The sequence below is a fragment of the Zerene cesonia genome, chromosome 17, assembly GCF_012273895.1.
Source record: "Zerene cesonia ecotype Mississippi chromosome 17, Zerene_cesonia_1.1, whole genome shotgun sequence".
In the NCBI taxonomy this organism is placed as follows: Eukaryota; Metazoa; Arthropoda; class Insecta; order Lepidoptera; family Pieridae; genus Zerene; species Zerene cesonia.
Window position 1 is genome coordinate 4,525,601 of NC_052118.1, and position 15,080 is coordinate 4,540,680.

The 15,080-nt window shown below is 31.6% G+C and overlaps 1 protein-coding gene and 1 long non-coding RNA gene across 4 annotated transcripts in view; both read left to right on the forward strand.

Annotated features, from left to right (window-relative positions):
- The first annotated feature begins 2,789 nt into the window (after window positions 1–2,789).
- LOC119833199 lies at window positions 2,790–5,589 on the forward strand. The gene is made up of 3 exons (XR_005287942.1): window positions 2,790–2,849; window positions 3,797–3,859; window positions 5,175–5,589. It is a non-coding gene; the product is annotated as an uncharacterized LOC119833199 (long non-coding RNA).
- Window positions 5,590–10,593: 5,004 nt separating this feature from the next.
- The window catches only part of LOC119833198 (eye-specific diacylglycerol kinase), an 88,130-nt gene continuing 83,643 nt past the window's right edge, over window positions 10,594–15,080 (forward strand). For 2 of the 3 annotated variants that reach the window (XM_038357106.1, XM_038357109.1), the window contains exon 1: window positions 10,594–10,841. The gene's annotated coding sequence lies outside the window, so the exon portion shown is untranslated. The remainder of the gene's footprint in view (window positions 10,842–15,080) is intronic. The other variant, XM_038357105.1, reaches the window with a different exon arrangement.

Below are 15,080 nucleotides of genomic sequence, written 5' to 3' on the forward strand. Positions count from 1 at the left end.
AATAAATGTTATTTGCAGTTAACAATTTTCTTTTTTCTTTATTACAATATTTATGGCAAGACTAGGTATATGTATTTTGTTTGCAGGCTTTCATAGCTGCGGTTTTTCCAATTTTAAGGCCATAGGTGATAATATGGTCATTTTAATTAGAACTAAGTCATTCATATTAAATATATATCTGAGAATTATTATTTATTAAACATTATATTTACCATTACTCATTATACGTACTCCGTAATATTGAGTTTCTTCAGTTTTGACTGGAAGTACTAAACATTAGAGAGTGTATTATATGTTCAAAATAGTTATTAATCCGATATAAACATTACAACGTATGCGATATAATACGTAAAGTTAGTTTCATAAAATTGACACAACATACCTACTCAAAATTGCATGATAAAATAATCAATAAAATCGTCTCTGTAGGTTTATACAAAATCAATTCCGAAGCTATTACTTTAAGTGCAGGTATAGGTACCTACTATCAAAGGCAATTTATTAAATCTTCGTGGACCACCAACAAATTAAGCTGATTGAACAACTTATCCTATTTGCCAATAGATAAGCAGCCACGAAATAGAGCAATGATTAAGTAACAAACCCAATTAATTAGTGGTTTATAATCCGAAGTTTGAAACTACTCGTCAATACTACCTATGTTAGTACATGTAATAAGTTGTATATTTTATTGACTTGACTATTGACTATCATATTTAGTGTTATTAACATTAAAATTTCAATTTTTATTAGGTAGGTGCCTACTGCTTATTTGTGTACGTGTAATAAAAAAGCTTATAAAAACATTTGTGTTTGTTTTATTTATATTTCAAAAATATGGGTGATTATAAACCCTTTTTGAAATATACTCAACGCAAGCTAAACCTCCTTTCAGAAGCTTCATATTATCTACACTATCTGCACAAATATTATAAAGAGGAAGTATTGTTTGTAATGCATAAACTCAAATGCTACGGGCCCAATTGCAAAAATTCTCTCACCATTAAAAAGCTGCAACTTCACTGAGAGACATAGGCTATATGTGTACCACGGGCGAAGCCGGGGCGAACAGCTAGAATATCATATTTAAACAAAAAATTAATCCGCCTTCGAATTTAAATCGGACAACATGGAAAGCGCTAGCTATCAACTAAGAAATAGGTAAATCATAGGAATCTGGATCGGGGTGAACACCCAGTAAATAACAAATAAGTAAATAAAAAGTTATGAGGTAATAATACAAAAAAATACAGTCGAATTGATAATCTCCTCCTTTTTTATTAGTAGGTAGTCAGGAACGGCCGAATATCTACAGTTAAAGTTACTCAAAGGTTACTAAGCTTTATGCTTAATATTTGATCATAATTCAAACTATTTTCAAAACGCCTTTATTAATGTTTGTAAGTAACCGACTCGTTTAGCCTCGATTTGGCCCACTAAACGGACACATTTTATTTAAACTTTGTGCGTATATCAAGGCTTAAAAACAACAATTTCATGAGTTTAGGTTAGATTAGACTAGAATCGCCAGGATTACTAAATAATTTCCATACGTTAACAATTTAGTTTAGTTTTAGTGTTATTTAAGTTCTTTAAAACTGTATTTATTTCAGTTTGACCTCGGTTTATACGTTTCTTAACAGACAAGTTAAACATTCACGGTATTTAAATTCTTATTGTATTATAATTATAATAATCAAGTAGTTGATTGTGTTAATTTGAGTATGTACCTAAGTATTTAATGAAGTCGTAAATATGTAAAATGTTAATGCGCTTTCAACCCCCGTTTATGTTCGAGATCACTTCAATTTTGCTGAGTTAATTAAATAGAAAGCTTTCTGTACATTGTGGATTGCTTTATCGATCCAAAATATAGATTTGCTTTCTAAATAATGAAATCATTAGACTGTAATGCTATTCTCAAAGTACCTATCTGGATATACCTATAGGTATTGTTAATTTGAATAATTGATTTATTTTTATATTATACGTATTGAATATAAAGTTGTATATCTTACAATATTCGAAATAATATTACAATACACGTATTAAAATATATTGTACTTATTAAACGAAGTAGCATTAATCCTTTGATAATATTTGTAGGCTAGAGCGGCTATACCGTTTACTCGAAATTTTTTAAATACAACAAAAACAATAAAAAATGCAGTATAATAGTGCGAAAAGAACTCAGTAAAAAAATTGGGGGACAGCGTTGTACATAAAATGGAAGCCATGTTGTATGTAGAGATAGATATACTCAGTTTCTATATACTACATCGTTTATGGTTTCTCATACTATATTCAGTTTATTTTTTAGGCATCTATGTATAAATTTTTATAATTGATCAGATAAGAATCAATATGCGTTTTTAATATGCGTGTTATGTATCTAATATATTTTAAAATTAGTTACTCTGCTCGCGAAGATTTTTTGAGATGGGCGGTGGAGATAGGAAAAGAAAATTTAAACAATCTGATTTCACACTTAAAGGTGTAAATACCTGCATTATATGTAAGGTGTTAAGCTATAGATAAAATAATATAGGAAGACACTTAAAAGGATTATGCAGCGAAGCCCCAACTGTGCGTTCGTGACCCGTATACAATGGACGGCGCATGCTTATGTTTTATGTCGTACAAGTTAAGTTCGTTTAATTTAATAATATACTTCATAGTATCGTAATTTTTACCAAGGGCGATGGGTAGCAGTCTACGGTATTAGTCTTGTAAGACTTGGTCGGGTCATCTGTATCAACAATTTAAGGGATCGAAATGAGTGCAGTTCCGGATGTTGTTGTGGAATGCAATGGTGTGGATGAAGAGGATGACCAGGATGATGAAGAGGGGTACGTTTCAATAAAAAAAATTGCTTGTTAGTGAAGTTTTAGGCCTAAACTGCCTGAGTTAGTGAATCGGTTGGTTGTCTATTCTGAATTATGAAATTAGTGCCCATTGTTGCTGTGTTAACACAAGATGCTACATATAATGAGGTTCTATTTTGAGCTTATAAAATACTCTGTGCCGTAGTGTAGGTGGTGAATGTGATCCTACGTCGTGAAAGTAGCCTACGTTATAATTTCAAAGAAGATAGCAATAACATGTTTTATTACGGATATAGATTAAATTTATCGTTTTGCTATTTTCGTCGCCCACATAAATCACGTTTTTCTAAACAATTTTTGGGATATTATGACGTAATTTTTTATAAAATCGTAATAGGTAGGCTGATACATGTGTAAAACAAAACTTCTGAATATAAAGCATGATCACATTTAGTACCAGAGTTAGGTAGATGAAGTAGATGTAGATATAATTTGGCTATAATTTGCTTTTTATTAAAAGTTCTTGCTAAAAATCAAGCTAAAATAATTATATGAAAGAGAGACATTATTTCAGATTTTATTAAAGAGAGATATATAAGTTTTTGCCACGTGACAAATTGATTTAAAGATCCTTTAATCTGCCTAGGCTGCGTTAGGTTTTTACTTTTCTTCTAGCGATCCGCCCCTCGAGGTGCGATTATGCATATCATATAAATATCTTCTTATTGATACCTATTAAATCGCTATATGTATTAAAAAAATCCACATCATAATCCATTGCGTAGCTTTAAAAATCTAACCATACGTAGGTACAGACAACGGGAAGCGACTTTGTTTTATACTATGAATTACAAATCTAAATAAGTTTTTGTTAGATTTAAATATTCTTATTTTTGCCTTATTTATGTGATTTATATACATAGGGGAGACAAAATTTAACACGAGGGATTCAATTGGTTTTTTCTTTGTAGATTGGACATAAATCCAAAACTGGGCTGCCGGGTTCATTTTCCTAGTGACGTCATGCGAGGAACGTGAGTTGCCATGAATATAAAGTCCGCAGACGTAATCACTGTGACGTTGGATGTTGTTGTTTGCAAGCTGATTGGCACAAATACCATTTAAACCACTGCCGTAAAATACTATACGGCACACAAATGTTTCTCAGGCAAACTTCTCCGACACTATGTTTAATATTGCGCCAAGCACATCTTTCGCTTTTTATTTCTAAGCTTAAAACTTATTAGTAGCTTCATTCCCTTACTTCTTTCTTGCTTTTTTTCCTAAGCTTTTTTTAATTAAAATTGTTTGCTCGATTATTGAATATTTAAAATAGGCCACAATGCTTATTAAGACATGAACATGAAATAAAGAGGATTGTTTCTACTTGTGCATTACTTATTTAATAATGATAAAATTTAAATATTGTATTAGATAAAACAGTATTCATAATTTTTTCCTTCAAATTATTGGAATATATACATAACATTAGGTATATAATAAATAATAACTTTAGTAATTAACTATGAAGCTTGACATTTTTCAATATTTACAACATTCAAAAAATACATAATTAGAACTAAAAACAACAACCGTTTATTGCTTTTGTAATTCGTGTAAACATTGCCTAAATGGCAGCGAAGATACGGAGATTTTTTGCTGCATTTCTTTTGTGTACAAAATAAAAATAGACTACAGAAGAAGCATACAGTGTATCTAAATTTTTCCTCGACACGTTTGCGCTTACCTACTTGTTGTCACTCACTTGTAGGGTTGCCTGTTGTTCCATGATCATAGCTTTCAAGACCTACGCGAACAACTTCAATCTTATTTTATATCGGCTTTATATCTAAAAATAGATATGAATAGACTAAGAACATTATATCGCGATAGAGGTGGTTCCAGCTAGTCGGACTAATGTTAGGTACATGTACCTACTTATATAAGCAAATTTACTTCAATGTAGGTGCTATCATAAAGAAATTACAATACCGTTTGGAATTTTAAGGAACAAACTAAGGCAACAGATTAATATTAATTATCAATTGAGATAAATGTTATCAGCATCAGCCCTAAGCAGTACACAAGTATTCTATTGTCCGTGCCAAGGTTTAGTTATTTTACACGTGATAAAAAGAAGTTTTATATAGAACACGATAATTCATTGAAGGCGTGTTGTTTAATGTTCATTCGGATTTATCATCGCCGATCATTATCTGTACTATCTTAGTATTCTCATTAAGAACTGTAAGCAGGATATGTACTATGACAATACGATCCTATAAAATGCTTTCAATTGGTTTCAATATAACACGTATAGCTATTAAAACAATTATTTCATCTTTTCAGGTAAGTGTATGTATGTAATGGACGATGAACACCGTATAATAATGAAGAATTTAACGTATTAAAGTTTAAGTGTTAAAGGTAATCTATGTTTATATACTATTTATAATTATTTGTTTGTAGTATGTACTTATACATGTGTAACTACTAAGTACTATTGATTTATAACTCACAATTCGATCCTTTTAAACGAGGTGGTACGAATTATGGTATATGCAACTCTCTATTGATAAAAAACACATAGATATAATTCACGCGGTAAATCACCCGGCTATCGGCATTTTTATGATAGGCATAGATAAAAATGTGCTTATTCGAATAGTGTAGTGATTGTATGGATAATTTGACGTATTATTTGTATATCTAGAAGAATTAGTCACGTTTTTTCGATCGAATCGGATTGTATTTGATCAATCGTTTGAATATATATATGACATAACTATTGTTCTTGCATTGCCTATTTTATAAATACAAGTAGATACTTATCTGATTAATATATAATTTAAGATAAAGCGTTGTGATCGCTGTTTACGTCTTCGTTTACGAATAAGATAATCGTAGGAAATCATAGCTGAGTTAATAAATGACGTAAGCGCGATTTTTATATGAAACGGGGTTCTGGTGTGGTTCTGGCATATGATTTCCTTTTATGACCGTTAAATTTTCTTCGATATAAGCTGGATTTTTAGCTTTGGAACAAGCATTTATTTACTTTTCTATATTTGAACATCAATTCGGTATTATTTTAATCAGATTCATTGAATCTTTTTCTGTAATAGCTGAATTATCTTCATTAAGGACAAGGTACCAAGCAAACTCGCACGAATCGTATAAAGTAAGCATGTAAATGCTGTATTTCTTTTATATTTATTTGTAATAACTATACATATTGTGGAATATAAAGTGATGAAATCTGAATACTTAAAAATTTAAAATATTTTTTTATAGTTTGATTTATTAATTAGTAGCCTGTAGTTCATTTCAAGCACTAGTCTCTCACAACGTTATTCGCTGTCTTATCTATATTTTAAGCTGTTGTAACCTACCAATGTTGAGAGGACTGAATAAAGATGATTTTATTATGATTAACTATCAAATTTCAGTGTTTTGTCGAAAAATTATAATGGATTATATTTTACCTTATGGTATTCACTGATTGTTATTTATATCATTGAATTTTAATCACATTGCTTTTTTATCCAGTAATAACCTAAGAATAATGAGGATGATTTAATGCACATTAGGACTAATCTCGCGACTTGCTGATAAAATCACGGATTGTCTATGTAACAGTTTTTTACATTTATGTCTATAACGTCATATTTTGTCAGTTTTAATGTACACTATTATACAAAGATGAAGAGTTCTTTCACGCATTAATAAGCGCCTTATAACCGCTGACATGTAATTAAAATATAATTATTTGCATTAGAAAACACAGAACTGAAATAATTTAGCTCTTTAATTTAGTTTATTTACCAGCGAATGTGCGGTCGGCCTTCCAATGTTTATTGTGGAATTAAATAGTTGAAATAGTTAATGTACCAAAGCTATATCCGCGGTTGTAAGTGTCTAATTTGGTTTAATTTATGTTATTTTCAAAAAAAAAGGATTTTGGGTTATTTACATGTTATTTACATTATATATATGTGGTAGAAAAGTTTATCACCAAATACGTATAACATCTAAATTATTAATTACCTTTATCTATTCCTCTATTATTTTGCATTGAACTAAAGAATAAAACAATCACAGCGTCGAATACCAAAATCATTCTCAGGTTGATTATACCTTATGATTTCAGAAGAACCATTGAATAAACGGCTCAAGCCGCAAGCGTGTTTTTCCACTCGAAAGTTTAACCCTCTTTTATAGCAATTTTGTTGTTGAGCTGTCACAAGTCAGTCGACGTCACAAAGTTCAAAAACTTTGTGACGTATCAAGCAAAGTTCATAAAAATTAGGTAATGGTTATATAACCTAAAAATGAATATAAATAAACATGTAAATAAAAATAGCTTAAAGTTAAAAACGTAAAATTTGATGAGCATTTAAAATATACTCCTATTGTCGAAATGCAGCATTGCAGTTGTTTGAAAACTATTCGTTTGATGTTGTTCCCTAGAAATTACATTACATTACACGTGAGGGAAATTATATTTAATGAATATTTAAAAAGTTTCAAAGAAGAATGTACTTACATATTGTACTTTTGGGAGGCGAATGTTATCAAAAGAGCTTGGCTAGGAGCTGCACGTTAAAGAGCATTGCCTCCGCCCTTCACAAGTAATTACTTAGTACCTCTCCTTGCATTTACCTCAATCTTACAAAGCATTTAGTTCCTTGATGATACGTACCAAACGCATAGGTACTTATTAGATAGTTGGAAATTAACATTGTAGATTTAATTTGGGGCTTACGGTAGAAGGAGGGTTATTCTGTATATAATGCCAAAAATATACATATTTTAATAAAATATGTATATTAACTTGAATGATAACACATTTGTAATTGAAACAAGTGTTGGTCGAATTTCGGACGATAGCGGTCTAGTAATTATTAATAGTTACATTGTTATTTGTATAGACCCACGTTATATGTAGAGACCCAAATGTTGCATATTATTGTCATTCCGCGTTCGAACAATTTGGCTATTCGACAATATTTGGAAGTATCATTTTATAAGGGTGCACAGCTGAAGTTCTTATAGATATGAATATTATCACAAATATATGTATATTTATATTATGTACAAATATATGTATATTATGTACAAATATAAGTATATGTATACCATTACCATCATCATCATCATCAGCCCATATATGTTCCCACTGCTGGGACACAGGCCTCCTATAAGAATTCAGGCTATAATCCACCACGCTGGCTAAGTCCTGGTTGGAAGATGTTACATGTGGTCGAAATTTTCATTCTTGGATAAACCGGTTTCCTTACGATGTTTTTCTTCACCGTTTCGAGCTGTGGTGATGTTATCCACATGCGTAGGCAAATTGAAAAATCAATTGATTATCCGCGCACTCGCCTGGTCTCGAACCCTCGACTGATCGATTTTAAGTCCGAAGTTCGCATCACTGCGCCATCATTGATTTTTGCCTCTATAACAGCAAATAATAAAAAGAAATGAATTAAGCAACGGTAGACATGATCATACATTGGATGGCCGACCTTTTTAATACACTTACTTTTTACCTTTTTTGTACGGAACCTTCAGTGTAGCGAGTCCCACTCGCTCTTGAATGACTCATTCACAAGAAATCTTATTGCTCATTCTAATGGTATAAATTGTATACATAACATGATAGAGATAATCGTTCAATGCCCGCGGACACAGTATCCGGTCAATACTATTTAATCATTTAAATGGCAAAAGCTTTGGCAACAATCTAGGTAAGCTGTGAGCAGTTCGGATTTCAATAAAACGGGATTTAATTGGCTTTCGGTGTTCAATGATTATCAAATTAACTTAGCGCATAGCAAATGTCGAGATTCACAAGTTCGCTTGTTAGATTTCTGTTGTGTTAGATTAGGGGAAAACAAGAAATCGTTATACTTTTCTTATTTTGTTGATACTCACTCTTCACTATAGAAAAATCACAAAGATAGGGGCAACCAAGATAACCAAGCAAATATAGGGGAAAAAATTATGATTCTTTTGCCAATTATTCTTCAAGCAATAATAATAAGCATAGCAGTTAATTTTGATAGTGATATTTTTTTGTGAATCTTGATACCGCATACCTACAGTGCCGACTGAGAGTGTTGATACGAGATAGTCACGTATATTGTATAAATGTGTGCGTGTCTTATTCTAGCTCTTGTAGTCCCCTTAATATATTCCTACGTTAAAATATTTAAAATTCTCCGTGTTTCAGCTCATATTCCGTTTTTATCTACATAAAATGCAAGAAAGCATTTATAATTCTACGCAAAAAGTACAACCCACTCTACATATTTTCGAAAGGTATTAGCATAAAAATTTTTACACTCAGGAAAAGTCCTTTATTAAATGAAAATGCAAAGGAGAGAAAATTATGCTAAGCAGTTAAAAAGAAAATCAAGGGTATTTAATCGTATTGAGTTATAACAAAATTGGGCCTACGTAAATGCGTATTGAATTGCTAATAAGTTTTATATCTCTTGAATTTCAATATATCAAACACTTACTTTTAAGCTTGGTTGAATTATTTTGTCTTTTCCCATGACGGAAATGAAATAATATACTTATTCTGATGATCGGTATTAGGAATATGTATATGTTGTCAGGCACTAAGTGCAATTTTAATAAGCATAATCGTATAGAAAACCAATAAATGAAAACAGTTTGAAAGCAACAACAAAAACTTCGGTCGGAGTTATTTAATGTTTTTCAGTCCGACGCGGACATCGACTTTTAGTTATAAAGTAAAATATCATTATTTTATAAAAGGAATGTCGGTTATCTTATTTTGTATAAAAACTATTTTTTTTACTTTCCACTACAACACCATATGATGAAAATTAGTAAGCTTACTGTTTGTTTACTTTGTTATTTCCAAAATAGTCACATTATGAATATCCATTTATAACCTTAATCTGAATTTAAAAGCTCCATTCGATCATACCCTACATCCAAACCGCTTTTCAACTCTTATTTACTCAAAGGATTGCTCCTCCCAAATAAAATATACGTATATCAATCTATATAAAATTATTTATGTAATTAAAAAAAAATATTGTTTTTCAACCCCCTATTCAATATAAAAACATAACTCCGAGATTGCAAGTTCATGATCCTTAACATTAATTTATAATATCTGTTGGAGCCCATATAGCTACATCATTTTTCATTCTCTATTTAATCTAATGGTTACTACCGCCATATAATGCCAATTTCGATATAGCATTTATTCGTAAAATGCAACGTATAAATGTAATAGTCGAATTTCTACATTCAACCCTTTCATTTTCAATTCTACCTAGAAATGAACACTAATTCATAAATCTATAATGGAAGTAAAAAGATTTATTCAATGATACCGCATATGCTGAAATCATTATTCACTTCTTATGAGAAGCCAATCGTCAAGATATGTCATTGCATTGCAATAACATAATGTTTATCGATAAGTGGTTCTATAAAATTGTATAAAAGCTATGGAAATGCAAACGCTAATGGTAAGTTCGCGATTATTATTCATTGAATGGCTGAACAATAAGCAAATTCATAACTTAAGTTACAGACGGCGATTAGGCAGGCTTCAACAGCGTCGCTCAAGCGTCGATAAACACTTCAAACAATGCTCGAAGTGTATGAAAGAATGCGAAGAATTTTAAGGTAGAAGCGGGCGAGGGGCGAGGCGTAGGGGCGCGGCCGCCCGCCCAAAGTGAGCGCCAGTCGGGCTCAATCTCGTGAAAGCTCGCTCGTTGGGAGCCTCTTGCCGGGTCGCGTGAAAAACTCGTAATTGTGAAGCCGTAAACGGAAGCGTGTTCCTCTAACTTTTTCGTCGGTTTGTTTGGACTGTGAATTTTTTCTCCAATTTTTTTATACACTCTGAAGAGTTTAATTTATCCAGATTTACGTATACCACCATGTGTGGCGGTCACCACGCGGCCGCTGCCGCCGGGTGACCGTCAACAAATGTATCCCAACTGTATTATTATTCCTGCATTGGTAAGTAATAATAATAATAATAGTACACTTTTTTAATGAATTCTTTCAAAATATAATAACGCTGCCACAACGCCATCAAAGAATAAATAAATAAGTTTTTCGGAATTTATATACTATAAACACTCGCTCGAACAATCGTGAGTTATTCGAAAATTCTAGTATTTTATGTTACTATTTCAAAATTTGGCTTATAGTTTATGAATGTGTATATTTCAATATATTTAATTCGTGATTAATAATTTTAAATTCTTTGGGCATTAACATTAGAGTTGTTTATTTATTGAAAGTTTATTTAATATTTAAAGACTTACACTCGTATATTGAGGACTATCCTATTCCCCAATTTAGACACGTTACAATTATGTAAAAATGTTCCGTCATAGCGGATCTTGAAAAGGATTTTTATTCTGCCTTACTTAAAACTTTATATAAATATCAACGTATGACAGCTGCTATATAACTATTTATTTAAATCTCTTATATTTTCCTGAAATTCAGAACAATTCAAAACAAATCATTTTAGGCAATCTATTGAGTACAGTTCTTCCATATAAAAAAATGAATATTTGTTCAAAAACATGTTCCGGGGCATTAACATTTATCATCTTATTATCGAATATTCACTTCAGATACAATATTAACATAATTGTTATGTCAGGGTTGAGAGCTATTATAAGCACAGTGATGAGTGGTGGACTGAAGAAAGCTCTAGAGACTCGCAGTCGCGGAACCCATGGTATAAAATGGCTTATACACAGAACTTTAATAGGAATATAATTCCTTATTATTTGTAGTAGGACAACGCAACACAATTAATGTTAATCTTTGCTTAGTACGCCGGAATGACTTGCAAATACGGTTGCATAGATGGCTAATTTTATCTCTATTATTTACTAAACTGTATTTGTTCATTAAATACGGTTTTATTTAATTGTTTATTCACCTATTCCAATACATATATTTCTGTATATCTTATGATAAAGGAAATACGTGTAGTTTAAAGCAATTATGGATATTAGATAGATTAAAATTATTGATAACGAATTATTCATTTATGTAGTTGAAGGGCAATGTCAATGTTATTCTAAGGCTAATTGTTTTACCTCTTCGTTAATTAGAATATACATAAGCAAGTTAATATTTTCTACTATTATTTGTCAAGTTTGTACCTGCTATATTAACAATATATTATATATATAACTTGCGATAACAAATATTATATAAAACAATGACAGTAATAGAATGTGAAAATAAATATTAAGTTTAGAGGCTTTTAGAGGAGATCTTTATTTTTTTTATACAACGCACACGTTACTCCGGTATTTCATTGTAAACCGAAACAACGGGCTAAAATAACAGTGTTATTTTCAGTTTAGTATCGCACATGTAAAACATTAATATGTTTTACGAGTATATAGTTGAGTGTAACTGTAAATTCCGCTGATAGAACACCAGAAAAATCTAAATAGCCCCTTAATGACGGCGGACGTGATTTCAATTGTTATTCTCAATGGAATAACAATAGGGGTTTCTGTTACTCTTCGTAAAGAATGTTTAAGTGATATAAAAGAATATACGTTGAATTTCTAAATCGTGTGAAAAGAGTACTAGTTCTTATTTCAAATTTTAAGTAAGAAAAAGATCAATGCCAATCATATGCCCGATTTCGATAATATTTATTATGTTGTCGAATACAGCTTTGGACCTTTTATCACCTTTGATCTGCATGCTCGTTCATCGTACTGCAATTTTCCAAACAGCTATAAAAATACAACAAAGAGCTCTGTATTATGTGTAGGTATTATACAGAACCAGAGAACATTTTATTATAGAAAAGTTGTAAATGAGCTAATTAGGGAAATAATAAATTACACAAAATGGAGCCGGGGATTTTTAAATTTAAATTTAATTTACTTGTTCGTCTGCATCAAGGTGTGGGTTATTTTCTCTTAATAACATGCAAAATTTTCTGGTTTAAATTTCTGCACCATACTGTTATGTTATACTTTATTTAGAACAAGCATTCCGCCCGCGTATTCAAAGGAAAAGATAGTATTACCCGCATAGTTTCCCTTTACGTGGATTTTTCGAAATAAAATCTATTCTCCAGTCGCAAACAATCATTGTACCTACCGAATTTTATCTAAATCAGGTTTTCAAATCTAAATTAGTGCTTTAGTTTAAGAGGAGGCAGACAGGCAGAGTTACGATTGCATTTATAATATTAGTAGAGATTATGCAGGTTTTAGTTGTTCAATAATCAAGAAATAAATAAGATATCAAGTCAGAAAGATTATATTTTGCAGTCTATACAGCTACAAAATGTATGTATCTGCCTAGATTTTTTTCTGTTATTTTAGCACTTTTTTCAGTGTACCTTGAAATTGAAACAAAGCAAAACTATGTTTATAACAGTAGAAGCGGAAGCTGACTGATATTTCATGAGCTTGGATTAGCTATGCCTAAATCTGTGTAATTTCTTATTGCACATGACTTAAGTTTTAATATTTAGTATCCTATTCCTCTGAAAACGCAGTTAGACGGAACACAGTGGAGTTTAGTCGGTAATTTCACTGCCTATGGAGATAGTGCAGTAGGAGTCCGACATAATCCGTGGGTTTTCCCTGAATAGCGTGAGTTTGCATGAGTAACCAATTTTACCAATATAAAAAAAATGTTATCATTTATCACGAATGTCTCCAAGAATCTAAATTTTTGTATGTCATTTTTCCAAAGATATACGAGTATTTTGCAGTTGAAAGTTCTAAATTATTATGTTTTGTTATATAGTTCTATGATTTTCTTGTTTCACGGCGGCAATTGTTTATGAATTGTTAGTTTATATTAACAGCCAAAGATCATTTATAATTTAAAGACAGATTTCGTAGAAATATGATTAAGTATTTTGAAGTTATGACCAGAGACTGTCAGTAGGTAACTGCAAGCCATGATGTTGTTTTATTGAGCCAGCTCGCACCGGCAAAAATACCACACCCCCACAGAGGATCGGCGTGACATAGTAGCATGCTACTGTGTTTCGTTCGGTGAGTGGGGGGCCGGAGGCCAGTATCCTTTTACTCACCCTTTCTAGCCAACCTTTTAATCGTGTCTTCGATTCTATTCTAATTTACTTAAACCCTTACAAACGGGCAACGCATTTGTAGCGGTTTTACCCCTACAACTGTTCGTGTGTATGTTTCCGTGAAAACGAATGTTGAGAATATGTGATGAAATAGTGTACTTACGTTTAATGATATGTTGTGAAAAGTTGAAAAAATAATATAAAATATGCTAGCATATATTTTAAGCAGCTCTTTTTTCACTTAATTGTTTAATAGTCAGAAGTAGTTCAAGTAGTTATTAAAATAAGAATAAAAGAATGGACTGGCAAGCCTTTCGGGCCCCACTCACCATAAGTTACATAGTAACATTCTCATGCTACAATTTCAACCCCTTTTTTCTATGGTGTGGTGTAACTTCCGCTATGCGAGTGCTCGACTCCCTCATCTATACTAATATATTATAAAGCTGAGGAGTTTTTTTGAACGCGCTAATAACTACTGGTCCGATTTGAAAAATTCTTTCAGTTTTAGATAGCCCATTTATTGAGGAAGGCTTTAGGCTATATATGTACCACGGGCGAAGCCGGGCGGACCGCTAGTATTAACTAAAAATGAATCACAATTGATGTTGATAAGATCAATCAAAGACTTATAGATACAAAGGCAAATAAAACAAATTAAAAACAACGGAATATAAAGATTTTACCGAACGGAAATAATTATAAAAAATATTTTACGGAATGCAACAGCTTTTAAATTATTTTACAAATTAATGAGCAAATAATTGTGATCGCGATATAATTGAGTTTTAACGTTATGCATTCTCATTTTTCTTATAAAAATTATATAACAAAAAATAGGTTAAGTGCGAGTTGGAATCACGACACACTTCCTTACAATTAATAAGCTATAGAGCAACAGCGAAAAAAAGACGACAAAGGTCACGCATTAAATTTATGTCTGTGACAACCGCTGCTTAATTCCGATTTTTATTATCTGTTCTTATAGCGGCAACAGAAATACATCATCTCTAAAAATGTCAACTGTTTAACTATCTCGGTTCATGAGATGAGTCTGGTGACAGACGGCCGGACAGACAGACACACTGACGGACAACGAAATCTTAGTGATAAGGATGTCTTGATTCTGTTTTATCCTTTGGGTACGGAAAGTACCT